At 32.6% G+C, this 23853-nt stretch overlaps 15 non-coding genes and 30 pseudogenes across 15 annotated transcripts; all 45 read right to left on the bottom strand.

Moving 5' to 3' along the window:
• Positions 1-12651: 12651 nt before the first annotated feature.
• On the bottom strand, positions 12652-12770 carry LOC149583902 (5S ribosomal RNA). Its single transcript, XR_016380468.1, has one exon. It is a non-coding gene; the product is annotated as a 5S ribosomal RNA (ribosomal RNA).
• Positions 12771-12907: 137 nt separating this feature from the next.
• Positions 12908-13026, bottom strand: LOC149583901 (5S ribosomal RNA; annotated as a pseudogene).
• Positions 13027-13148: 122 nt separating this feature from the next.
• Positions 13149-13251, bottom strand: LOC149583900 (5S ribosomal RNA; annotated as a pseudogene).
• Positions 13252-13388: 137 nt separating this feature from the next.
• On the bottom strand, positions 13389-13507 carry LOC149583899 (5S ribosomal RNA; annotated as a pseudogene).
• A 133-nt stretch (positions 13508-13640) lies between these two features.
• LOC149583898 (5S ribosomal RNA) lies at positions 13641-13758 on the bottom strand (annotated as a pseudogene).
• Positions 13759-13895: 137 nt separating this feature from the next.
• LOC149583897 (5S ribosomal RNA) lies at positions 13896-14013 on the bottom strand (annotated as a pseudogene).
• A 137-nt stretch (positions 14014-14150) lies between these two features.
• LOC149583896 (5S ribosomal RNA) lies at positions 14151-14269 on the bottom strand (annotated as a pseudogene).
• Positions 14270-14391: 122 nt separating this feature from the next.
• On the bottom strand, positions 14392-14494 carry LOC149583895 (5S ribosomal RNA; annotated as a pseudogene).
• Positions 14495-14631: 137 nt separating this feature from the next.
• On the bottom strand, positions 14632-14750 carry LOC149583894 (5S ribosomal RNA). Its single transcript, XR_016380535.1, has one exon. It is a non-coding gene; the product is annotated as a 5S ribosomal RNA (ribosomal RNA).
• A 137-nt stretch (positions 14751-14887) lies between these two features.
• On the bottom strand, positions 14888-15006 carry LOC149583893 (5S ribosomal RNA; annotated as a pseudogene).
• Positions 15007-15139: 133 nt separating this feature from the next.
• On the bottom strand, positions 15140-15257 carry LOC149583892 (5S ribosomal RNA; annotated as a pseudogene).
• A 137-nt stretch (positions 15258-15394) lies between these two features.
• On the bottom strand, positions 15395-15512 carry LOC149583891 (5S ribosomal RNA; annotated as a pseudogene).
• A 137-nt stretch (positions 15513-15649) lies between these two features.
• On the bottom strand, positions 15650-15768 carry LOC149583890 (5S ribosomal RNA). Its single transcript, XR_016380459.1, has one exon. It is a non-coding gene; the product is annotated as a 5S ribosomal RNA (ribosomal RNA).
• A 137-nt stretch (positions 15769-15905) lies between these two features.
• Positions 15906-16024, bottom strand: LOC149583889 (5S ribosomal RNA; annotated as a pseudogene).
• A 121-nt stretch (positions 16025-16145) lies between these two features.
• On the bottom strand, positions 16146-16248 carry LOC149583888 (5S ribosomal RNA; annotated as a pseudogene).
• A 136-nt stretch (positions 16249-16384) lies between these two features.
• Positions 16385-16503, bottom strand: LOC149583887 (5S ribosomal RNA; annotated as a pseudogene).
• Positions 16504-16640: 137 nt separating this feature from the next.
• Positions 16641-16759, bottom strand: LOC149583886 (5S ribosomal RNA). Its single transcript, XR_016380534.1, has one exon. It is a non-coding gene; the product is annotated as a 5S ribosomal RNA (ribosomal RNA).
• A 137-nt stretch (positions 16760-16896) lies between these two features.
• Positions 16897-17015, bottom strand: LOC149583885 (5S ribosomal RNA; annotated as a pseudogene).
• Positions 17016-17153: 138 nt separating this feature from the next.
• LOC149583884 (5S ribosomal RNA) lies at positions 17154-17272 on the bottom strand. The gene has a single exon (XR_016380480.1). It is a non-coding gene; the product is annotated as a 5S ribosomal RNA (ribosomal RNA).
• Positions 17273-17394: 122 nt separating this feature from the next.
• LOC149583883 (5S ribosomal RNA) lies at positions 17395-17497 on the bottom strand (annotated as a pseudogene).
• Positions 17498-17634: 137 nt separating this feature from the next.
• On the bottom strand, positions 17635-17753 carry LOC149583882 (5S ribosomal RNA). Its single transcript, XR_016380533.1, has one exon. It is a non-coding gene; the product is annotated as a 5S ribosomal RNA (ribosomal RNA).
• A 137-nt stretch (positions 17754-17890) lies between these two features.
• Positions 17891-18009, bottom strand: LOC149583881 (5S ribosomal RNA). The gene has a single exon (XR_016380479.1). It is a non-coding gene; the product is annotated as a 5S ribosomal RNA (ribosomal RNA).
• A 133-nt stretch (positions 18010-18142) lies between these two features.
• On the bottom strand, positions 18143-18260 carry LOC149583880 (5S ribosomal RNA; annotated as a pseudogene).
• A 136-nt stretch (positions 18261-18396) lies between these two features.
• Positions 18397-18514, bottom strand: LOC149583879 (5S ribosomal RNA; annotated as a pseudogene).
• A 137-nt stretch (positions 18515-18651) lies between these two features.
• On the bottom strand, positions 18652-18754 carry LOC149583878 (5S ribosomal RNA; annotated as a pseudogene).
• A 137-nt stretch (positions 18755-18891) lies between these two features.
• On the bottom strand, positions 18892-19010 carry LOC149583877 (5S ribosomal RNA). The gene has a single exon (XR_016380478.1). It is a non-coding gene; the product is annotated as a 5S ribosomal RNA (ribosomal RNA).
• A 133-nt stretch (positions 19011-19143) lies between these two features.
• Positions 19144-19261, bottom strand: LOC149583876 (5S ribosomal RNA; annotated as a pseudogene).
• A 137-nt stretch (positions 19262-19398) lies between these two features.
• Positions 19399-19516, bottom strand: LOC149583875 (5S ribosomal RNA; annotated as a pseudogene).
• Positions 19517-19653: 137 nt separating this feature from the next.
• Positions 19654-19772, bottom strand: LOC149583874 (5S ribosomal RNA). The gene has a single exon (XR_016380458.1). It is a non-coding gene; the product is annotated as a 5S ribosomal RNA (ribosomal RNA).
• A 137-nt stretch (positions 19773-19909) lies between these two features.
• On the bottom strand, positions 19910-20028 carry LOC149583873 (5S ribosomal RNA; annotated as a pseudogene).
• A 121-nt stretch (positions 20029-20149) lies between these two features.
• LOC149583872 (5S ribosomal RNA) lies at positions 20150-20252 on the bottom strand (annotated as a pseudogene).
• Positions 20253-20388: 136 nt separating this feature from the next.
• Positions 20389-20507, bottom strand: LOC149583871 (5S ribosomal RNA; annotated as a pseudogene).
• A 137-nt stretch (positions 20508-20644) lies between these two features.
• LOC149583870 (5S ribosomal RNA) lies at positions 20645-20763 on the bottom strand. Its single transcript, XR_016380532.1, has one exon. It is a non-coding gene; the product is annotated as a 5S ribosomal RNA (ribosomal RNA).
• A 137-nt stretch (positions 20764-20900) lies between these two features.
• LOC149583869 (5S ribosomal RNA) lies at positions 20901-21019 on the bottom strand (annotated as a pseudogene).
• Positions 21020-21157: 138 nt separating this feature from the next.
• On the bottom strand, positions 21158-21276 carry LOC149583868 (5S ribosomal RNA). Its single transcript, XR_016380477.1, has one exon. It is a non-coding gene; the product is annotated as a 5S ribosomal RNA (ribosomal RNA).
• Positions 21277-21398: 122 nt separating this feature from the next.
• On the bottom strand, positions 21399-21501 carry LOC149583867 (5S ribosomal RNA; annotated as a pseudogene).
• Positions 21502-21638: 137 nt separating this feature from the next.
• On the bottom strand, positions 21639-21757 carry LOC149583866 (5S ribosomal RNA). Its single transcript, XR_016380531.1, has one exon. It is a non-coding gene; the product is annotated as a 5S ribosomal RNA (ribosomal RNA).
• A 137-nt stretch (positions 21758-21894) lies between these two features.
• LOC149583865 (5S ribosomal RNA) lies at positions 21895-22013 on the bottom strand. The gene has a single exon (XR_016380475.1). It is a non-coding gene; the product is annotated as a 5S ribosomal RNA (ribosomal RNA).
• Positions 22014-22146: 133 nt separating this feature from the next.
• On the bottom strand, positions 22147-22264 carry LOC149583864 (5S ribosomal RNA; annotated as a pseudogene).
• A 136-nt stretch (positions 22265-22400) lies between these two features.
• LOC149583863 (5S ribosomal RNA) lies at positions 22401-22518 on the bottom strand (annotated as a pseudogene).
• A 137-nt stretch (positions 22519-22655) lies between these two features.
• On the bottom strand, positions 22656-22758 carry LOC149583862 (5S ribosomal RNA; annotated as a pseudogene).
• Positions 22759-22895: 137 nt separating this feature from the next.
• On the bottom strand, positions 22896-23014 carry LOC149583861 (5S ribosomal RNA). Its single transcript, XR_016380474.1, has one exon. It is a non-coding gene; the product is annotated as a 5S ribosomal RNA (ribosomal RNA).
• Positions 23015-23147: 133 nt separating this feature from the next.
• LOC149583860 (5S ribosomal RNA) lies at positions 23148-23265 on the bottom strand (annotated as a pseudogene).
• Positions 23266-23402: 137 nt separating this feature from the next.
• Positions 23403-23521, bottom strand: LOC149583859 (5S ribosomal RNA). Its single transcript, XR_016380457.1, has one exon. It is a non-coding gene; the product is annotated as a 5S ribosomal RNA (ribosomal RNA).
• A 134-nt stretch (positions 23522-23655) lies between these two features.
• LOC149583858 (5S ribosomal RNA) lies at positions 23656-23773 on the bottom strand (annotated as a pseudogene).
• Between the last annotated feature and the right edge of the window lie 80 nt (positions 23774-23853).

Below are 23853 nucleotides of genomic sequence, written 5' to 3'. Positions count from 1 at the left end.
TTTGTACCTTTTGCTTTAATTCAAGCAAACATAACGATATTCATTCAAAAAACTATTAAAATTCAATTTTCAATAAGAAATCGTACTCACGGATCTTGAAGAAAAAAACATGCGATTTTTTCGGTACAGTTTTGAATGCATTTTTTTCTGGACAAATTTTTGACCAAATTCTGCTTAATTCCCTATAAAACACTCATTAAAAGTGATTTCATCTCGATTGAACAATAAATAAAAATGTACCTCGATTTTTAATAATATTTTCAAAATCGACGTTTCTCGGCCAGAGAAACACATTTTGAGTATTTCTTCACTATTTTCAAATATAACCACTGAAACCATTATTTTTGTACTTTTTGCTTTAATTCAAGCAAATATAACGATATTCATTCAAAAAACTATTAAAATTCAATTTTCAATAAGAAATCGTACTCACGGAATTTGTATCTTTAAGAAAAAAAAACATGCGATTTTTTCGGTACACTTTTGAATGCATTTTTTTCTGGACATATATTTGACCGAATTCAGCTTAATTTCCTATAAAACACTCATTAAAAGTGATTTCATCTCGATTGAACAATAAATAAAAATGTACCTCGATTTTTAATAATATTTTCAAAATCGACGTTTCTCGGCCAGAGAAACACATTTTGAGTATTTCTTCACTATTTTCAAATATAACCACTGAAACCATTATTTTTGTACCTTTTGCTTTAATTCAAGCAAACATAACGATATTACTTCAAAAAACTGTTAAAATTCAATTTTCAATAAGAAATCGTACTCACGGCTTTGAATCTTGAAGAAAAAAACATGCGATTTTTTCGGTACACTTTTGAATGCATTTTTTTCTGGACAAATTTTTGACCGAATTCTGCTTAATTCCCTATAAAACACTCATTAAAAGTGATTTCATCTCGATTGAACAATAAATAAAAATGTACCTCGATTTTTAATAATATTTTCAAAATCGACGTTTCTCGGCCAGAGAAACACATTTTGAGTATTTCTTCACTATTTTCAAATATAACCACTGAAACCATTATTTTTGTACTTTTTGCTTTAATTCAAGCAAATATAACGATATTCATTCAAAAAACTGTTAAAATTCAATTTTCAATAAGAAATCGTACTCACGGATTTTGTATCTTGAAGAAAAAAAACATGCGATTTTTTCGGTACACTTTTGAATGCCTTTTTTTCTGGACAAATATTTGACCGAATTCAGCTTAATTCCCTATAAAACACTCATTAAAAGTGATTTCATCTCGATTGAACAATAAATAAAAATGTACCTCGATTTTTAATAATATTTTCAAAATCGACGTTTCTCGGCCAGAGAAACACATTTTGAGTATTTCTTCACTATTTTCAAATATAACCACTGAAACCATTATTTTTGTACCTTTTGCTTTAATTCAAGCAAACATAACGATATTCATTCAAAAAACTGTTAAAATTCAATTTTCAATAAGAAATCGTACTCACGGATCTTGAAGAAAAAAACATGCGATTTTTTCGGTACACTTTTGAATGCATTTTTTTCTGGACAAATTTTTGACCGAATTCTGCTTAATTCCCTATAAAACACTCATTAAAAGTGATTTCATCTCGATTGAACAATAAATAAAAATGTACCTCGATTTTTAATAATATTTTCAAAATCGACGTTTCTCGGCCAGAGAAACACATTTTGAGTATTTCTTCACTATTTTCAAATATAACCACTGAAACCATTATTTTTGTACCTTTTGCTTTAATTCAAGCAAACATAACGATATTCATTCAAAAAACTGTTAAAATTCAATTTTCAATAAGAAATCGTACTCACGGATTTTGTATCTTGAAGAAAAAAACATGCGATTTTTTCGGTACACTTTTGAATGCATTTTTTTCTGGACAAATTTTTGACCGAATTCTGCTTAATTCCCTATAAAACACTCATTAAAAGTGATTTCATCTCGATTGAACAATAAATAAAAATGTACCTCGATTTTTAATAATATTTTCAAAATCGACGTTTCTCGGCCAGAGAAACACATTTTGAGTATTTCTTCACTATTTTCAAATATAACCACTGAAACCATTATTTTTGTACTTTTTGCTTTAATTCAAGCAAATATAACGATATTCATTCAAAAAACTGTTAAAATTCAATTTTCAATAAGAAATCGTACTCACGGATTTTGTATCTTGAAGAAAAAACATGCGATTTTTTCGGTACACTTTTGAATGCATTTTTTTCTGGACAAATTTTTGACCGAATTCAGCTTAATTCCCTATAAAACACTCATTAAAAGTGATTTCATCTCGATTGAACAATAAACAAAAATGTACCTCGATTTTTAATAATATTTTCAAAATCGACGTTTCTCGGCCAGAGAAACACATTTTGAGTATTTCTTCACTATTTTCAAATATAACCACTGAAACCATTATTTTTGTACCTTTTGCTTTAATTCAAGCAAACATAACGATATTACTTCAAAAAACTGTTAAAATTCAATTTTCAATAAGAAATCGTACTCACGGCTTTGAATCTTGAAGAAAAAAACATGCGATTTTTTCGGTACACTTTTGAATGCATTTTTTTCTGGACAAATTTTTGACCGAATTCTGCTTAATTCCCTATAAAACACTCATTAAAAGTGATTTCATCTCGATTGAACAATAAATAAAAATGTACCTCGATTTTTAATAATATTTTCAAAATCGACGTTTCTCGGCCAGAGAAACACATTTTGAGTATTTCTTCACTATTTTCAAATATAACCACTGAAACCATTATTTTTGTACTTTTTGCTTTAATTCAAGCAAATATAACGATATTCATTCAAAAAACTGTTAAAATTCAATTTTCAATAAGAAATCGTACTCACGGATTTTGTATCTTGAAGAAAAAAAACATGCGATTTTTTCGGTACACTTTTGAATGCCTTTTTTTCTGGACAAATATTTGACCGAATTCAGCTTAATTCCCTATAAAACACTCATTAAAAGTGATTTCATCTCGATTGAACAATAAATAAAAATGTACCTCGATTTTTAATAATATTTTCAAAATCGACGTTTCTCGGCCAGAGAAACACATTTTGAGTATTTCTTCACTATTTTCAAATATAACCACTGAAACCATTATTTTTGTACCTTTTGCTTTAATTCAAGCAAACATAACGATATTCATTCAAAAAACTGTTAAAATTCAATTTTCAATAAGAAATCGTACTCACGGATCTTGAAGAAAAAAACATGCGATTTTTTCGGTACACTTTTGAATGCATTTTTTTCTGGACAAATTTTTGACCGAATTCTGCTTAATTCCCTATAAAACACTCATTAAAAGTGATTTCATCTCGATTGAACAATAAATAAAAATGTACCTCGATTTTTAATAATATTTTCAAAATCGACGTTTCTCGGCCAGAGAAACACATTTTGAGTATTTCTTCACTATTTTCAAATATAACCACTGAAACCATTATTTTTGTACCTTTTGCTTTAATTCAAGCAAACATAACGATATTCATTCAAAAAACTGTTAAAATTCAATTTTCAATAAGAAATCGTACTCACGGATTTTGTATCTTGAAGAAAAAAACATGCGATTTTTTCGGTACACTTTTGAATGCATTTTTTTCTGGACAAATTTTTGACCGAATTCTGCTTAATTCCCTATAAAACACTCATTAAAAGTGATTTCATCTCGATTGAACAATAAATAAAAATGTACCTCGATTTTTAATAATATTTTCAAAATCGACGTTTCTCGGCCAGAGAAACACATTTTGAGTATTTCTTCACTATTTTCAAATATAACCACTGAAACCATTATTTTTGTACTTTTTGCTTTAATTCAAGCAAATATAACGATATTCATTCAAAAAACTGTTAAAATTCAATTTTCAATAAGAAATCGTACTCACGGATTTTGTATCTTGAAGAAAAAACATGCGATTTTTTCGGTACACTTTTGAATGCATTTTTTTCTGGACAAATTTTTGACCGAATTCAGCTTAATTCCCTATAAAACACTCATTAAAAGTGATTTCATCTCGATTGAACAATAAACAAAAATGTACCTCGATTTTTAATAATATTTTCAAAATCGACGTTTCTCGGCCAGAGAAACACATTTTGAGTATTTCTTCACTATTTTCAAATATAACCACTGAAACCATTATTTTTGTACTTTTTGCTTTAATTCAAGCAAATGTAACGATATTTATTCAAAAAACTGTTAAAATTAAATTTTTAATAAGAAATCGTTGAGACGAATTTTGTATCTTGAAGAAAAAAAACATGCGATTTTTTCGGTACTTTTTTGAATGCATTTTTTTCTGGACAAATATTTGACCGAATTCAGCTTAATTCCCTATAAAACACTCATTAAAAGTGATTTCATCTCGATTGAACAATCATCAAAAATGTACCTCGATTTTTAATAATATTTTCAAAATCGACGTTTCTCGGCCAGAGAAACACATTTTGAGTATTTCTTCACTATTTTCAAATATAACCACTGAAACCATTATTTTTGTACTTTTTGCTTTAATTCAAGCAAATATAACGATATTCATTCAAAAAACTGTTAAAATTCAATTTTCAATAAGAAATCGTACTCACGGATTTTGTGTCTTGAAGAAAAAAAACATGCGATTTTTTCGGTACACTTTTGAATGCCTTTTTTTCTGGACAAATATTTGACCGAATTCAGCTTAATTCCCTATAAAACACTCATTAAAAGTGATTTCATCTCGATTGAACAATAAATAAAAATGTACCTCGATTTTTAATAATATTTTCAAAATCGACGTTTCTCGGCCAGAGAAACACATTTTGAGTATTTCTTCACTATTTTCAAATATAACCACTGAAACCATTATTTTTGTACCTTTTGCTTTAATTCAAGCAAACATAACGATATTCATTCAAAAAACTGTTAAAATTCAATTTTCAATAAGAAATCGTACTCACGGATCTTGAAGAAAAAAACATGCGATTTTTTCGGTACACTTTTGAATGCATTTTTTTCTGGACAAATTTTTGACCGAATTCTGCTTAATTCCCTATAAAACACTCATTAAAAGTGATTTCATCTCGATTGAACAATAAATAAAAATGTACCTCGATTTTTAATAATATTTTCAAAATCGACGTTTCTCGGCCAGAGAAACACATTTTGAGTATTTCTTCACTATTTTCAAATATAACCACTGAAACCATTATTTTTGTACCTTTTGCTTTAATTCAAGCAAACATAACGATATTCATTCAAAAAACTGTTAAAATTCAATTTTCAATAAGAAATCGTACTCACGGATTTTGTATCTTGAAGAAAAAAACATGCGATTTTTTCCGTACACTTTTGAATGCATTTTTTTCTGGACAAATTTTTGACCGAATTCTGCTTAATTCCCTATAAAACACTCATTAAAAGTGATTTCATCTCGATTGAACAATAAACAAAAATGTACCTCGATTTTTAATAATATTTTCAAAATCGACGTTTCTCGGCCAGAGAAACACATTTTGAGTATTTCTTCACTATTTTCAAATATAACCACTGAAACCATTATTTTTGTACTTTTTGCTTTAATTCAAGCAAATGTAACGATATTTATTCAAAAAACTGTTAAAATTAAATTTTTAATAAGAAATCGTTGAGACGAATTTTGTATCTTGAAGAAAAAAAACATGCGATTTTTTCGGTACTTTTTTGAATGCATTTTTTTCTGGACAAATATTTGACCGAATTCTGCTTAATTCCCTATAAAACACTCATTAAAAGTGATTTCATCTCGATTGAACAATAAATAAAAATGTACCTCGATTTTTAATAATATTTTCAAAATCGACGTTTCTCGGCCAGAGAAACACATTTTGAGTATTTCTTCACTATTTTCAAATATAACCACTGAAACCATTATTTTTGTACCTTTTGCTTTAATTCAAGCAAACATAACGATATTCATTCAAAAAACTGTTAAAATTCAATTTTCAATAAGAAATCGTACTCACGGATTTTGTATCTTGAAGAAAAAAACATGCGATTTTTTCGGTACACTTTTGAATGCATTTTTTTCTGGACAAATTTTTGACCGAATTCTGCTTAATTCCCTATAAAACACTCATTAAAAGTGATTTCATCTCGATTGAACAATAAATAAAAATGTACCTCGATTTTTAATAATATTTTCAAAATCGACGTTTCTCGGCCAGAGAAACACATTTTGAGTATTTCTTCACTATTTTCAAATATAACCACTGAAACCATTATTTTTGTACTTTTTGCTTTAATTCAAGCAAATATAACGATATTCATTCAAAAAACTGTTAAAATTCAATTTTCAATAAGAAATCGTACTCACGGATTTTGTATCTTGAAGAAAAAACATGCGATTTTTTCGGTACACTTTTGAATGCATTTTTTTCTGGACAAATTTTTGACCGAATTCAGCTTAATTCCCTATAAAACACTCATTAAAAGTGATTTCATCTCGATTGAACAATAAACAAAAATGTACCTCGATTTTTAATAATATTTTCAAAATCGACGTTTCTCGGCCAGAGAAACACATTTTGAGTATTTCTTCACTATTTTCAAATATAACCACTGAAACCATTATTTTTGTACTTTTTGCTTTAATTCAAGCAAATGTAACGATATTTATTCAAAAAACTGTTAAAATTAAATTTTTAATAAGAAATCGTTGAGACGAATTTTGTATCTTGAAGAAAAAAAACATGCGATTTTTTCGGTACTTTTTTGAATGCATTTTTTTCTGGACAAATATTTGACCGAATTCAGCTTAATTCCCTATAAAACACTCATTAAAAGTGATTTCATCTCGATTGAACAATCATCAAAAATGTACCTCGATTTTTAATAATATTTTCAAAATCGACGTTTCTCGGCCAGAGAAACACATTTTGAGTATTTCTTCACTATTTTCAAATATAACCACTGAAACCATTATTTTTGTACTTTTTGCTTTAATTCAAGCAAATATAACGATATTCATTCAAAAAACTGTTAAAATTCAATTTTCAATAAGAAATCGTACTCACGGATTTTGTGTCTTGAAGAAAAAAAACATGCGATTTTTTCGGTACACTTTTGAATGCCTTTTTTTCTGGACAAATATTTGACCGAATTCAGCTTAATTCCCTATAAAACACTCATTAAAAGTGATTTCATCTCGATTGAACAATAAATAAAAATGTACCTCGATTTTTAATAATATTTTCAAAATCGACGTTTCTCGGCCAGAGAAACACATTTTGAGTATTTCTTCACTATTTTCAAATATAACCACTGAAACCATTATTTTTGTACCTTTTGCTTTAATTCAAGCAAACATAACGATATTCATTCAAAAAACTGTTAAAATTCAATTTTCAATAAGAAATCGTACTCACGGATCTTGAAGAAAAAAACATGCGATTTTTTCGGTACACTTTTGAATGCATTTTTTTCTGGACAAATTTTTGACCGAATTCTGCTTAATTCCCTATAAAACACTCATTAAAAGTGATTTCATCTCGATTGAACAATAAATAAAAATGTACCTCGATTTTTAATAATATTTTCAAAATCGACGTTTCTCGGCCAGAGAAACACATTTTGAGTATTTCTTCACTATTTTCAAATATAACCACTGAAACCATTATTTTTGTACCTTTTGCTTTAATTCAAGCAAACATAACGATATTCATTCAAAAAACTGTTAAAATTCAATTTTCAATAAGAAATCGTACTCACGGATTTTGTATCTTGAAGAAAAAAACATGGGATTTTTTCCGTACACTTTTGAATGCATTTTTTTCTGGACAAATTTTTGACCGAATTCTGCTTAATTCCCTATAAAACACTCATTAAAAGTGATTTCATCTCGATTGAACAATAAACAAAAATGTACCTCGATTTTTAATAATATTTTCAAAATCGACGTTTCTCGGCCAGAGAAACACATTTTGAGTATTTCTTCACTATTTTCAAATATAACCACTGAAACCATTATTTTTGTACTTTTTGCTTTAATTCAAGCAAATGTAACGATATTTATTCAAAAAACTGTTAAAATTAAATTTTTAATAAGAAATCGTTGAGACGAATTTTGTATCTTGAAGAAAAAAAACATGCGATTTTTTCGGTACTTTTTTGAATGCATTTTTTTCTGGACAAATATTTGACCGAATTCAGCTTAATTCCCTATAAAACACTCATTAAAAGTGATTTCATCTCGATTGAACAATAAACAAAAATGTACCTCGATTTTTAATAATATTTTCAAAATCGACGTTTCTCGGCCAGAGAAACACATTTTGAGTATTTCTTCACTATTTTCAAATATAACCACTGAAACCATTATTTTTGTACTTTTTGCTTTAATTCAAGCAAATATAACGATATTCATTCAAAAAACTGTTAAAATTCAATTTTCAATAAGAAATCGTACTCACGGATTTTGTGTCTTGAAGAAAAAAAACATGCGATTTTTTCGGTACACTTTTGAATGCCTTTTTTTCTGGACAAATATTTGACCGAATTCAGCTTAATTCCCTATAAAACACTCATTAAAAGTGATTTCATCTCGATTGAACAATAAATAAAAATGTACCTCGATTTTTAATAATATTTTCAAAATCGACGTTTCTCGGCCAGAGAAACACATTTTGAGTATTTCTTCACTATTTTCAAATATAACCACTGAAACCATTATTTTTGTACCTTTTGCTTTAATTCAAGCAAACATAACGATATTCATTCAAAAAACTGTTAAAATTCAATTTTCAATAAGAAATCGTACTCACGGATCTTGAAGAAAAAAACATGCGATTTTTTTGGTACACTTTTGAATGCATTTTTTTCTGGACAAATTTTTGACCGAATTCTGCTTAATTCCCTATAAAACACTCATTAAAAGTGATTTCATCTCGATTGAACAATAAATAAAAATGTACCTCGATTTTTAATAATATTTTCAAAATCGACGTTTCTCGGCCAGAGAAACACATTTTGAGTATTTCTTCACTATTTTCAAATATAACCACTGAAACCATTATTTTTGTACCTTTTGCTTTAATTCAAGCAAACATAACGATATTCATTCAAAAAACTGTTAAAATTCAATTTTCAATAAGAAATCGTACTCACGGATTTTGTATCTTGAAGAAAAAAACATGCGATTTTTTCGGTACACTTTTGAATGCATTTTTTTCTGGACAAATTTTTGACCGAATTCTGCTTAATTCCCTATAAAACACTCATTAAAAGTGATTTCATCTCGATTGAACAATAAATAAAAATGTACCTCGATTTTTAATAATATTTTCAAAATCGACGTTTCTCGGCCAGAGAAACACATTTTGAGTATTTCTTCACTATTTTCAAATATAACCACTGAAACCATTATTTTTGTACTTTTTGCTTTAATTCAAGCAAATATAACGATATTCATTCAAAAAACTGTTAAAATTCAATTTTCAATAAGAAATCGTACTCACGGATTTTGTATCTTGAAGAAAAAAAACATGCGATTTTTTCGGTACACTTTTGAATGCATTTTTTTCTGGACAAATTTTTGACCGAATTCTGCTTAATTCCCTATAAAACACTCATTAAAAGTGATTTCATCTCGATTGAACAATAAATAAAAATGTACCTCGATTTTTAATAATATTTTCAAAATCGACGTTTCTCGGCCAGAGAAACACATTTTGAGTATTTCTTCACTATTTTCAAATATAACCACTGAAACCATTATTTTTGTACCTTTTGCTTTAATTCAAGCAAACATAACGATATTCATTCAAAAAACTGTTAAAATTCAATTTTCAATAAGAAATCGTACTCACGGATTTTGTATCTTGAAGAAAAAAACATGCGATTTTTTCGGTACACTTTTGAATGCATTTTTTTCTGGACAAATTTTTGACCGAATTCTGCTTAATTCCCTATAAAACACTCATTAAAAGTGATTTCATCTCGATTGAACAATAAATAAAAATGTACCTCGATTTTTAATAATATTTTCAAAATCGACGTTTCTCGGCCAGAGGAACACATTTTGAGTATTTCTTCACTATTTTCAAATATAACCACTGAAACCATTATTTTTGTACTTTTTGCTTTAATTCAAGCAAATATAACGATATTCATTCAAAAAACTGTTAAAATTCAATTTTCAATAAGAAATCGTACTCACGGATTTTGTATCTTGAAGAAAAAGACATGCGATTTTTTCGGTACACTTTTGAATGCATTTTTTTCTGGACAAATTTTTGACCGAATTCTGCTTAATTTCCTATAAAACACTCATTAAAAGTGATTTCATCTCGATTGAACAATAAATAAAAATGTACCTCGATTTTTAATAATATTTTCAAAATCGACGTTTCTCGGCCAGAGAAACACATTTTGAGTATTTCTTCACTATTTTCAAATATAACCACTGAAACCATTATTTTTGTACTTTTTGCTTTAATTCAAGCAAATGTAACGATATTTATTCAAAAAACTGTTAAAATTAAATTTTCAATAAGAAATCGTTGAGACGAATTTTGTATCTTGAAGAAAAAAAACATGCGATTTTTTCGGTACTTTTTTGAATGCATTTTTTTCTGGACAAACATTTGACCGAATTCAGCTTAATTCCCTATAAAACACTCATTAAAAGTGATTTCATCTCGATTGAACAATAAACAAAAATGTACCTCGATTTTTAATAATATTTTCAAAATCGACGTTTCTCGGCCAGAGAAACACATTTTGACTATTTCTTCACTATTTTCAAATATAACCACTGAAACCATTATTTTTGTACTTTTTGCTTAAATTCAAGCAAATATAACGATATTCATTCAAAAAACTGTTAAAATTCAATTTTCAATAAGAAATCGTACTCACGGATTTTGTATCTTGAAGAAAAAAAAACATGCGATTTTTTCGGTACACTTTTGAATGCCTTTTTTTCTGGACAAATATTTGACCGAATTCAGCTTAATTCCCTATAAAACACTCATTAAAAGTGATTTCATCTCGATTGAACAATAAATAAAAATGTACCTCGATTTTTAATAATATTTTCAAAATCGACGTTTCTCGGCCAGAGAAACACATTTTGAGTATTTCTTCACTATTTCCAAATATAACCACTGAAACCATTATTTTTGTACCTTTTGCTTTAATTCAAGCAAACATAACGATATTCATTCAAAAAACTGTTAAAATTCAATTTTCAATAAGAAATCGTACTCACGGATCTTGAAGAAAAAAACATGCGATTTTTTCGGTACACTTTTGAATGCATTTTTTTCTGGACAAATTTTTGACCGAATTCTGCTTAATTCCCTATAAAACACTCATTAAAAGTGATTTCATCTCGATTGAACAATAAATAAAAATGTACCTCGATTTTTAATAATATTTTCAAAATCGACGTTTCTCGGCCAGAGAAACACATTTTGAGTATTTCTTCACTATTTTCAAATATAACCACTGAAACCATTATTTTTGTACTTTTTGCTTTAATTCAAGCAAATATAACGATATTCATTCAAAAAACTGTTAAAATTCAATTTTCAATAAGAAATCGTACTCACGGATTTTGTATCTTGAAGAAAAAAAACATGCGATTTTTTCGGTACACTTTTGAATGTATTTTTTTCTGGACAAATATTTGACCGAATTCAGCTTAATTCCCTATAAAACACTCATTAAAAGTGATTTCATCTCGATTGAACAATAAACAAAAATGTACCTCGATTTTTAATAATATTTTCAAAATCGACGTTTCTCGGCCAGAGAAACACATTTTGAGTATTTCTTCACTATTTTCAAATATAACCACTGAAACCATTATTTTTGTACTTTTTGCTTTAATTCAAGCAAATGTAACGATATTTATTCAAAAAACTGTTAAAATTAAATTTTCAATAAGAAATCGTTGAGACGAATTTTGTATCTTGAAGAAAAAAAACATGCGATTTTTTCGGTACACTTTTGAATGCATTTTTTTCTGGACAAACTTTTGACCGAATTCTGCTTAATTCCCTATAAAACACTCATTAAAAGTGATTTCATCTCAATTGAACAATAAATAAAAATGTACCTCGATTTTTAATAATATTTTCAAAATCGACGTTCCTCGGCCAGAGAAACACATTTTGAGTATTTCTTCACTATTTTCAAATATAACCACTGAAACCATTATTTTTGTACTTTTTGCTTTAATTCAAGCAAATATAACGATATTCATTCAAAAAACTGTTAAAATTCAATTTTCAATAAGAAATCGTACTCACGGATTTTGTATCTTGAAGAAAAAAAACATGCGATTTTTTCGGTACACTTTTGAATGTATTTTTTTCTGGACAAATATTTGACCGAATTCAGCTTAATTCCCTATAAAACACTCATTAAAAGTGATTTCATCTCGATTGAACAATAAACAAAAATGTACCTCGATTTTTAATAATATTTTCAAAATCGACGTTTCTCGGCCAGAGAAACACATTTTGAGTATTTCTTCACTATTTTCAAATATAACCACTGAAACCATTATTTTTGTACTTTTTGCTTTAATTCAAGCAAATATAACGATATTCATTCAAAAAACTGTTGGAATTTAAAACAGGAAAAAATAGTGAAAAAGCCAACGGCACGCAGTGTTCCTAAGTGGTCTCCCTCCCAAGTACTGACTGCGCTCGACGCTGCTTAACCTCGGTGATCGGACGAGAACCGGTGTTTTCAGCGTGATATGGCCGTTGCCGAGAGTGCTATTTAATAATTCGAATTTAAATTAAGTGAGAGAAATTAACCTTCATCTTTTTAAAACAATAACAAAAAGATAATATGTTGGCTTTTTTCATATCTATTGGAATTTAAAAGAGGAAAAAAAAGTGAAAAAGCCAACGACACGCAGTGTTCCTAAGTGGTCTCCCTCCCAAGTACTGACTGCGCTCGACGCTCCTTAACTTCGGTGATCGGTCGAGAACCGGTGTTTTCAGCGTGATATGGTCGTTGCCGAGAGTGCTATTTAATAATTCGAATTTAATTAACCTTCATCTTTATAAATCAATAAGAAAAAGAAGATATGTTTGCTTTTTTCATATCTCATGGTATTTAAAAGAGGAAATAAAAGTGAAAAAGCCAACGGCACGCAAAGTTTCCAAGTACTGACTGCGCTCGACGCTGCTTAACTTCGGTGATCGGACGAGAACCGGTGTTTTCATCGTGATATGGCCGTTGCCGAGAACGCTAGATAATAATTCGAATTTAAATTAAGTGAGACAATTTGACCTTCATCTTTTTAAAACAATAACAAAAAGAAAATATGTTTGCTTTTTTCATATCTATTGGAATTTAAAAGAGGAAAAAAAATTAAAAAAGCCAACGGCACGCAGTGTTCCTAAATGGTCTTTCGCCCAAGTACTGACTGCGCTCGACGCTGCTTAACTTCGGTGATCGGACGAGAACCGGTGTATTCAGCATGATATGGCCGTTGCCGAGAGAACTAGTTAATAATTCGAATTTAAATTAAGTGAGACAAATTGACCATCTTTTTAAAACAATAACAAAAAGAAAATATTTTTGCTTTTTTCATATCTATAGGAATTTAAAAGGGGAAAAAAAGTGAAAAAGCCAACGGCACGCAGTGTTCCTAAGTGGTCTCCCTCCCAAGTACTGATTGCCTCGACGCTGCTTAACTTCGGTGATCGGACGAGAACCGGTGTTTTCAGCGTGATATGGCCGTTGCCGAGAGTGCTAGATAATAATTCGAATTTAAATTAAGTGAGACAAATTAACCATCATCTTTTTAAAACAATAACAAAAAGAAAATATGTTTGCTTTTTTCATATCTGTTGGAATTTAAAAGAGGAAAAAAAAGTGAAAAAGCCAACGGCACGCAGTGTTCCTAAGTGGTCTCCCTCCCAAGTACTGATTGCCACGACGCTGCTTAACTTCGGTGATCGGACGAGAACCGGTGTTTTCAGCGTGATATGGCCGTTGCCGAGAGTGCTAGATAATAATTCGAATTTAAATTAAGTGAGACAAATTAACCATCATCTTTTTAAAACAATAACAAAAAGAAAATATGTTTGCTTTTTTCATATCTATTGGAATTTAAAAGAGGAAAATAAAGTGAAAAAGCCAACGACACGCAGTGTTCCTAAGTGGTCTCCCTCCCAAGTACTGACTGCGCTCGACGCTCCTTAACTTCGGTGATCGGACGAGAACCGGTGTTTTCAGCGTGATATGGTCGTTGCCGAGAGTGCTATTTAATAATTCGAATTTAATTAACCTTCATCTTTATAAATCAATAAGAAAAAGAAGATATGTTTGCTTTTTTCATATCTCATGGTATTTAAAAGAGGAAATAAAAGTGAAAAAGCCAACGGCACGCAAAGTTTCCAAGTACTGACTGCGCTCGACGCTGCTTAACTTCGGTGATCGGACGAGAACCGGTGTTTTCAGCGTGATATGGCCGTTGCCGAGAACGCTAGATAATAATTCGAATTTACATTAAGTGAGACAAATTAACCATCATCTTTTTAAAACAATAACAAAAAGAAAATATGTTTGCTTTTTTCATATCTATTGGAATTTAAAACAGGAAAAAAAAGTGAAAAAGCCAACGGCACGCAGTGTTCCTAAGTGGTCTCCCTCCCAAGTACTGACTGCGCTCGACGCTGCTTAACTTCGGTGATCGGACGAGAACCGGTGTTTTCAGCGTGATATGGCCGTTGCCGAGAGTGCTATTTAATAATTCGAATTTAAATTAAGTGAGACAATTTGACCTTCATCTTTTTAAAACAATAACAAAAAGAAAATATGTTTGCTTTTTTCATATCTATTGGAATTTAAAAGAGGAAAAAAAATTAAAAAAGCCAACGGCACGCAGTGTTCCTAAATGGTCTTTCGCCCAAGTACTGACTGCGCTCGACGCTGCTTAACTTCGGTGATCGGACGAGAACCGGTGTATTCAGCATGATATGGCCGTTGCCGAGAGAGCTAGTTAATAATTCGAATTTAAATTAAGTGAGACAAATTGACCATCTTTTTAAAACAATAACAAAAAGAAAATATTTTTGCTTTTTTCATATCTATAGGAATTTAAAAGGGGAAAAAAAGTGAAAAAGCCAACGGTACGCAGTGTTCTTAAGTGGTCTCCCTCCCAAGTACTGATTGCCTCGACGCTGCTTAACTTCGGTGATCGGACAAGAACCGGTGTTTTCAGCGTGATATGGCCGTTGCCGAGAGTGCTAGATAATAATTCGAATTTAAATTAAGTGAGACAAATTAACCATCATCTTTTTAAAACAATAACAAAAAGAAAATATGTTTGCTTTTTTCATATCTGTTGGAATTTAAAAGAGGAAAAAAAAGTGAAAAAGCCAACGGCACGCAGTGTTCCTAAGTGGTCTCCCTCCCAAGTACTGATTGCCTCGACGCTGCTTAACTTCGGTGATCGGACGAGAACCGGTGTTTTCAGCGTGATATGGCCGTTGCCGAGAGTGCTAGATAATAATTCGAATTTAAATTAAGTGAGACAAATTAACCATCATCTTTTTAAAACAATAACAAAAAGAAAATATGTTTGCTTTTTTCATATCTATTGGAATTTAAAAGAGGAAAAAAAAGTGAAAAAGCCAACGGCACGCAGTGTTCCTAAGTGGTCTCCCTCCCAAGTACTGACTGCGCTCGACGCTGCTTAACTTCGGTGATCCGACGAGAACCGGTGTTTTCAGCGTGATATGGCCGTTGCCGATAGTGCTAGATAATAATTCGAATTTAAATTAAGTGAGACAAATTGACCTTCATCTTTTTAAAACAATAACAAAAAGAAAATATGTTTGCTTTTTTCATATCTATAGGAATTTAAAAGAGGAAAAAAAAGTGAAAAAGCCAACGGCACGCAGTGTTCCTAAGTGGTCTCCCTCCCAAGTACTGACTGCGCTCGACGCTCCTTAACTTCGGTGATCGGACGAGAACCGGTGTTTTCAGCGTGATATGGCCGTTGCCGAGAGTGCTATTTAATAATTCGAATTTAATTAACCTTCATCTTTATAAATCAATAAGAAAAAGAAGATATGTTTGTTTTTTTATATCTCATGGAATTTAAAAGAGGAAATAAAAGTGAAAAAAACAACGGCACGCAAAGTTTCCAAGTACTGACTGCGCTCGACGCTGCTTAACTTCGGTTATCGGACGAGAACCGGTGTTTTCAGCGTGATATGGCCGTTGCCGAGAGTGCTAGATAATAATTCGAATTTAAATTAAGTGAGACAAATTAACCATCATCTTTTTAAAACAATAACAAAAAGAAAATATGTTTGCTTTTTTCATATCTATTGGAATTTAAAACAGGAAAAAAAGTGAAATAGCCAACGGCACGCAGTGTTCCTAAGTGGTCTCCCTCCCAAGTACTGAAAGCGCTCGACGCTGCTTAACTTCGGTGATCGGACGAGAACCGGTGTTTTCAGCGTGATATGGCGGTTGCCGAGAGTGCTATTTAATAATTCGAATTTAAATTAAGTGAGACAAATTTACCTTCATCTTTTTAAAACAATAACAAAAAGAAAATATGTTGGCTTTTTTCATATCTATTGGAATTTAAAAGAGGTAAAAAAAGTGAAAAAGCCAACGGCACGCAGTGTTCCTAAGTGGTCTCCCTCCCAAGTACTGACTGCGCTCGACGCTGCTTAACTTCGGTGATCGGACGAGAACCGGTGTTTTCAGCGTGATATGGCCGTTGCCGAGAGTGCTAGATAATAATTCGAATTTAAATTAAGTGAGACAAATTAACCTTCATCTTTTTAAAACAATAACAAAAAGAAAATATGTTTGCTTTTTTCATATCTATTGGAATTTAAAACAGGAAAAAAAAGTGAAAAAGCCAACGGCACGCAGTGTTCCTAAGTGGTCTCCCTCCCAAGTACTGACTGCGCTCGACGCTGCTTAACTTCGGTGATCGGACGAGAACCGGTGTTTTCAGCGTGATATGGGCGTTGCCGAGAGTGCTATTTAATAATTCGAATTTAAATTTAAGTGAGACAATTTGACCTTCATCTTTTTAAAACAATAACAAAAAGAAAATATGTTTGCTTTTTTCATATCTATTGGAATTTAAAAGAGGAAAAAAAATTAAAAAAGCCAACGGCACGCAGTGTTCCTAAATGGTCTCCCGCCCAAGTACTGACTGCGCTCGACGCTGCTTAACTTCGGTGATCGGACGAGAACCGGTGTATTCAGCATGATATGGCCGTTGCCGAGAGAGCTAGTTAATAATTTGAATTTAATTAACCTTCATCTTTATAAAACAATAACAAAAAGAAGATATGTTTGCTTTTTTCATATCTGGTGGAATTTTAAAGAGGAAACAAAAAGGAAAAAGCCAACGGCACGCTGTGTTCCCAAGTACTGACTGCGCTCGACGCTGCTTAACTTCGGTGATCGGACGAGAACCGGTGTTTTCAGCGTGATATGGCCGTTGCCGAGAGTGCTAGATAATAATTCGAATTTAAATTAAGTGAGACAAATTAACCTTCATCTTTTTAAAACAATAACAAAAAGAAAATATGTTTGCTTTTTTCATATCTATTGGAATTTAAAACAGGAAAAAAAAGTGAAAAAGCCAACGGCACGCAGTGTTCCTAAGTGGTCTCCCTCCCAAGTACTGACTGCGCTCGACGCTGCTTAACTTCGGTGATCGGACGAGAACCGGTGTTTTCAGCGTGATATGGCCGTTGCCGAGAGTGCTATTTAATAATTCGAATTTAAATTAAGTGAGACAATTTGACCTTCATCTTTTTAAAACAATAACAAAAAGAAAATATGTTTGCTTTTTTCATATCTATTGGAATTTAAAAGAGGAAAAAAAATTAAAAAAGCCAACGGCACGCAGTGTTCCTAAATGGTCTCCCGCCCAAGTACTGACTGCGCTCGACGCTGCTTAACTTCGGTGATCGGACGAGAACCGGTGTATTCAGCATGATATGGCCGTTGCCGAGAGAGCTAGTTAATAATTCGAATTTAAATTAAGTGAGACAAATTGACCATCTTTTTAATACAATAACAAAAAGAAAATATTTTTGCTTTTTTCATATCTATAGGAATTTAAAAGGGGAAAAAAAGTGAAAAAGCCAACGGCACGCAGTGTTCCTAAGTGGTCTCCCTCCCAAGTACTGATTGCCTCGACGCTGCTTAACTTCGGTGATCGGACGAGAACCGGTGTTTTCAGCGTGATATGGCCGTTGCCGAGAGTGCTAGATAATAATTCGAATTTAAATTAAGTGAGACAAATTAACCATCATCTTTTTAAAACAATAACAAAAAGAAAATATGTTTGCTTTTTTCATATCTGTTGGAATTTAAAAGAGGAAAAAAAGTGAAAAAGCCAACGGCACGCAGTGTTCCTAAGTGGTCTCCCTCCCAAGTACTGATTGCCTCGACGCTGCTTAACTTCGGTGATCGGACGAGAACCGGTGTTTTCAGCGTGATATGGTCGTTGCCGAGAGTGCTAGATAATAATTCGAATTTAAATTAAGTGAGACAAATTAACCATCATCTTTTTAAAACAATAACAAAAAGAAAATATGTTTGTTTTTTTCATATCTGGTGGAATTTTAAAGAGGAAACAAAAAGGAAAAAGCCAACGGCACGCTGTGTTCCCAAGTACTGACTGCGCTCGACGCTGCTTAACTTCGGTGATCGGACGAGAACCGGTGTTTTCAGCGTGATATGGCCGTTGCCGAGAGTGCTAGATAATAGTTCGAATTTAAATTAAGTGAGACAAATTAACCTTCATCTTTTTAAAACAATAACAAAAAGAAAATATGTTTGCTTTTTTCATATCTATTGGAATTTAAAAGAGGAAAAAAAATTAAAAAAGCCAACGGCACGCAGTGTTCCTAAATGGTCTCCCGCCCAAGTACTGACTGCGCTCGACGCTGCTTAACTTCGGTGATCGGACGAGAACCGGTGTATTCAGCATGATATGGCCGTTGCCGAGAGAGCTAGTTAATAATTCGAATTTAAATTAAGTGAGACAAATTGACCATCTTTTTAAAACAATAACAAAAAGAAAATATTTTTGCTTTTTTCATATCTATAGGAATTTAAAAGGGGAAAAAAAGTGAAAAAGCCAACGGTACGCAGTGTTCTTAAGTGGTCTCCCTCCCAAGTACTGATTGCCTCGACGCTGCTTAACTTCGGTGATCGGACAAGAACCGGTGTTTTCAGCGTGATATGGCCGTTGCCGAGAGTGCTAGATAATAATTCGAATTTAAATTAAGTGAGACAAATTAACCATCATCTTTTTAAAACAATAACAAAAAGAAAATATGTTTGCTTTTTTCATATCTGTTGGAATTTAAAAGAGGAAAAAAAAGTGAAAAAGCCAACGGCACGCAGTGTTCCTAAGTGGTCTCCCTCCCAAGTACTGATTGCCTCGACGCTGCTTAACTTCGGTGATCGGACGAGAACCGGTGTTTTCAGCGTGATATGGCCGTTGCCGAGAGTGCTAGATAATAATTCGAATTTAAATTAAGTGAGACAAATTAACCATCATCTTTTTAAAACAATAACAAAAAGAAAATATGTTTGCTTTTTTCATATCTATTGGAATTTAAAAGAGGAAAAAAAAGTGAAAAAGCCAACGGCACGCAGTGTTCCTAAGTGGTCTCCCTCCCAAGTACTGACTGCGCTCGACGCTGCTTAACTTCGGTGATCCGACGAGAACCGGTGTTTTCAGCGTGATATGGCCGTTGCCGATAGTGCTAGATAATAATTCGAATTTAAATTAAGTGAGACAAATTGACCTTCATCTTTTTAAAACAATAACAAAAAGAAAATATGTTTGCTTTTTTCATATCTATAGGAATTTAAAAGAGGAAAAAAAAGTGAAAAAGCCAACGGCACGCAGTGTTCCTAAGTGGTCTCCCTCCCAAGTACTGACTGCGCTCGACGCTCCTTAACTTCGGTGATCGGACGAGAACCGGTGTTTTCAGCGTGATATGGCCGTTGCCGAGAGTGCTATTTAATAATTCGAATTTAATTAACCTTCATCTTTATAAATCAATAAGAAAAAGAAGATATGTTTGTTTTTTTATATCTCATGGAATTTAAAAGAGGAAATAAAAGTGAAAAAAACAACGGCACGCAAAGTTTCCAAGTACTGACTGCGCTCGACGCTGCTTAACTTCGGTTATCGGACGAGAACCGGTGTTTTCAGCGTGATATGGCCGTTGCCGAGAGTGCTAGATAATAATTCGAATTTAAATTAAGTGAGACAAATTAACCATCATCTTTTTAAAACAATAACAAAAAGAAAATATGTTTGCTTTTTTCATATCTATTGGAATTTAAAACAGGAAAAAAAGTGAAATAGCCAACGGCACGCAGTGTTCCTAAGTGGTCTCCCTCCCAAGTACTGAAAGCGCTCGACGCTGCTTAACTTCGGTGATCGGACGAGAACCGGTGTTTTCAGCGTGATATGGCGGTTGCCGAGAGTGCTATTTAATAATTCGAATTTAAATTAAGTGAGACAAATTTACCTTCATCTTTTTAAAACAATAACAAAAAGAAAATATGTTGGCTTTTTTCATATCTATTGGAATTTAAAAGAGGTAAAAAAAGTGAAAAAGCCAACGGCACGCAGTGTTCCTAAGTGGTCTCCCTCCCAAGTACTGACTGCGCTCGACGCTGCTTAACTTCGGTGATCGGACGAGAACCGGTGTTTTCAGCGTGATATGGCCGTTGCCGAGAGTGCTAGATAATAATTCGAATTTAAATTAAGTGAGACAAATTAACCTTCATCTTTTTAAAACAATAACAAAAAGAAAATATGTTTGCTTTTTTCATATCTATTGGAATTTAAAACAGGAAAAAAAAGTGAAAAAGCCAACGGCACGCAGTGTTCCTAAGTGGTCTCCCTCCCAAGTACTGACTGCGCTCGACGCTGCTTAACTTCGGTGATCGGACGAGAACCGGTGTTTTCAGCGTGATATGGGCGTTGCCGAGAGTGCTATTTAATAATTCGAATTTAAATTTAAGTGAGACAATTTGACCTTCATCTTTTTAAAACAATAACAAAAAGAAAATATGTTTGCTTTTTTCATATCTATTGGAATTTAAAAGAGGAAAAAAAATTAAAAAAGCCAACGGCACGCAGTGTTCCTAAATGGTCTCCCGCCCAAGTACTGACTGCGCTCGACGCTGCTTAACTTCGGTGATCGGACGAGAACCGGTGTATTCAGCATGATATGGCCGTTGCCGAGAGAGCTAGTTAATAATTTGAATTTAATTAACCTTCATCTTTATAAAACAATAACAAAAAGAAGATATGTTTGCTTTTTTCATATCTGGTGGAATTTTAAAGAGGAAACAAAAAGGAAAAAGCCAACGGCACGCTGTGTTCCCAAGTACTGACTGCGCTCGACGCTGCTTAACTTCGGTGATCGGACGAGAACCGGTGTTTTCAGCGTGATATGGCCGTTGCCGAGAGTGCTAGATAATAATTCGAATTTAAATTAAGTGAGACAAATTAACCTTCATCTTTTTAAAACAATAACAAAAAGAAAATATGTTTGCTTTTTTCATATCTATTGGAATTTAAAACAGGAAAAAAAAGTGAAAAAGCCAACGGCACGCAGTGTTCCTAAGTGGTCTCCCTCCCAAGTACTGACTGCGCTCGACGCTGCTTAACTTCGGTGATCGGACGAGAACCGGTGTTTTCAGCGTGATATGGCCGTTGCCGAGAGTGCTATTTAATAATTCGAATTTAAATTAAGTGAGACAATTTGACCTTCATCTTTTTAAAACAATAACAAAAAGAAAATATGTTTGCTTTTTTCATATCTATTGGAATTTAAAAGAGGAAAAAAAATTAAAAAAGCCAACGGCACGCAGTGTTCCTAAATGGTCTCCCGCCCAAGTACTGACTGCGCTCGACGCTGCTTAACTTCGGTGATCGGACGAGAACCGGTGTATTCAGCATGATATGGCCGTTGCCGAGAGAGCTAGTTAATAATTCGAATTTAAATTAAGTGAGACAAATTGACCATCTTTTTAATACAATAACAAAAAGAAAATATTTTTGCTTTTTTCATATCTATAGGAATTTAAAAGGGGAAAAAAAGTGAAAAAGCCAACGGCACGCAGTGTTCCTAAGTGGTCTCCCTCCCAAGTACTGATTGCCTCGACGCTGCTTAACTTCGGTGATCGGACGAGAACCGGTGTTTTCAGCGTGATATGGCCGTTGCCGAGAGTGCTAGATAATAATTCGAATTTAAATTAAGTGAGACAAATTAACCATCATCTTTTTAAAACAATAACAAAAAGAAAATATGTTTGCTTTTTTCATATCTGTTGGAATTTAAAAGAGGAAAAAAAGTGAAAAAGCCAACGGCACGCAGTGTTCCTAAGTGGTCTCCCTCCCAAGTACTGATTGCCTCGACGCTGCTTAACTTCGGTGATCGGACGAGAACCGGTGTTTTCAGCGTGATATGGTCGTTGCCGAGAGTGCTAGATAATAATTCGAATTTAAATTAAGTGAGACAAATTAACCATCATCTTTTTAAAACAATAACAAAAAGAAAATATGTTTGTTTTTTTCATATCTGGTGGAATTTTAAAGAGGAAACAAAAAGGAAAAAGCCAACGGCACGCTGTGTTCCCAAGTACTGACTGCGCTCGACGCTGCTTAACTTCGGTGATCGGACGAGAACCGGTGTTTTCAGCGTGATATGGCCGTTGCCGAGAGTGCTAGATAATAGTTCGAATTTAAATTAAGTGAGACAAATTAACCTTCATCTTTTTAAAACAATAACAAAAAGAAAATATGTTTGCTTTTTTCATATCTATTGGAATTTAAAAGAGGAAAAAAAATTAAAAAAGCCAACGGCACGCAGTGTTCCTAAATGGTCTCCCGCCCAAGTACTGACTGCGCTCGACGCTGCTTAACTTCGGTGATCGGACGAGAACCGGTGTATTCAGCATGATATGGCCGTTGCCGAGAGAGCTAGTTAATAATTCGAATTTAAATTAAGTGAGACAAATTGACCATCTTTTTAATACAATAACAAAAAGAAAATATTTTTGCTTTTTTCATATCTATAGGAATTTAAAAGGGGAAAAAAAGTGAAAAAGCCAACGGCACGCAGTGTTCCTAAGTGGTCTCCCTCCCAAGTACTGATTGCCTCGACGCTGCTTAACTTCGGTGATCGGACGAGAACCGGTGTTTTCAGCGTGATATGGCCGTTGCCGAGAGTGCTAGATAATAATTCGAATTTAAATTAAGTGAGACAAATTAACCATCATCTTTTTAAAACAATAACAAAAAGAAAATATGTTTGCTTTTTTCATATCTGTTGGAATTTAAAAGAGGAAAAAAAAGTGAAAAAGCCAACGGCACGCAGTGTTCCTAAGTGGTCTCCCTCCCAAGTACTGACTGCGCTCGACGCTGCTTAACTTCGGTGATCCGACGAGAACCGGTGTTTTCAGCGTGATATGGCCGTTGCCGATAGTGCTAGATAATAATTCGAATTTAAATTAAGTGAGACAAATTGACCATCTTTTTAAAACAATAACAAAAAGAAAATATGTTTGCTTTTTTCATATCTATAGGAATTTAAAAGGGGAAAAAAAAGTGAAAAAGCCAACGGCACGCAGTGTTCCTAAGTGGTCTCCCTCCCAAGTACTGATTGCCTCGACGCTGCTTAACTTCGGTGATCGGACGAGAACCGGTGTTTTCAGCGTGATATGGCCGTTGCCGAGAGTGCTAGATAATAATTCGAATTTAAATTAAGTGAGACAAATTAACCATCATCTTTTTAAAACAATAACAAAAAGAA

The sequence above is a fragment of the Phalangium opilio genome, unplaced genomic scaffold (assembly GCF_054372755.1).
Source record: "Phalangium opilio isolate 3A_F unplaced genomic scaffold, DU_Popi_V2 ptg001421l_1, whole genome shotgun sequence".
In the NCBI taxonomy this organism is placed as follows: Eukaryota; Metazoa; Arthropoda; class Arachnida; order Opiliones; family Phalangiidae; genus Phalangium; species Phalangium opilio.
This window is presented reverse-complemented; position numbering and strand designations above follow the sequence as displayed.